Source organism: Eimeria mitis, genomic scaffold (genome assembly GCF_000499745.2).
Source record: "Eimeria mitis Houghton genomic scaffold, Emh_scaff7152, whole genome shotgun sequence".
Lineage (NCBI taxonomy): Eukaryota > Apicomplexa > Conoidasida > Eucoccidiorida > Eimeriidae > Eimeria > Eimeria mitis.
The window spans coordinates 2,066-2,650 of NW_013575211.1; positions in this window are offsets into that span (position 1 = coordinate 2,066).

The following is a 585-nucleotide window of genomic DNA, read 5'->3' on the forward strand; positions in this document are numbered from 1 at the left end:
AGCTAGCTGGCTGTTTCTAGCTGCTATTACAACTCTTTTTGCCCTCCCTTTTGGCCTATGCTAGTTCTCAGTTGCGGTGTATAGACAGCTCTGCTGTTGCTGAAGCAGCAGCAGTAGCAGCAGTGACAGCAGCAGCAGGAGACAGCAGCAGCAGCAGCAGAAGACAGCAGCAGTAGCAGCAGCAACAGCAGCAATAGCAGCAGCAACAGCAGCACTCTTTCCCTGTGTTGTCAAGATGGCTAAGCAGATACGAAGTGTCTCCCTGTGCTGCTGCTGCTGCTGCTGCTGCTGCTGCAACAGCGACGTCAGCAGCAGCAGCTGCTGCTGCAGCAGAGCAGCAAAAGCCGCCGCCGCAGACGGCAAAACAAAATCCCACAACGCGTGCACACGCACATGTTGCTGCTGCAGTTGCTGCTGCAGTTGCTGCTGCAGTTGATGCTGCAGCTGCTGCTGCAGTTGCTGCTACAGCTGCTGCTGCAGTTCCTGCTACAGCTGCTGCTGCAGCAACTGCAGCAGCTGCTGCAGCTGTAGGCACAATGTCTAAACAACAAACCCTTAACCAGCAGCCGCAGCAGCAGCAGCAGC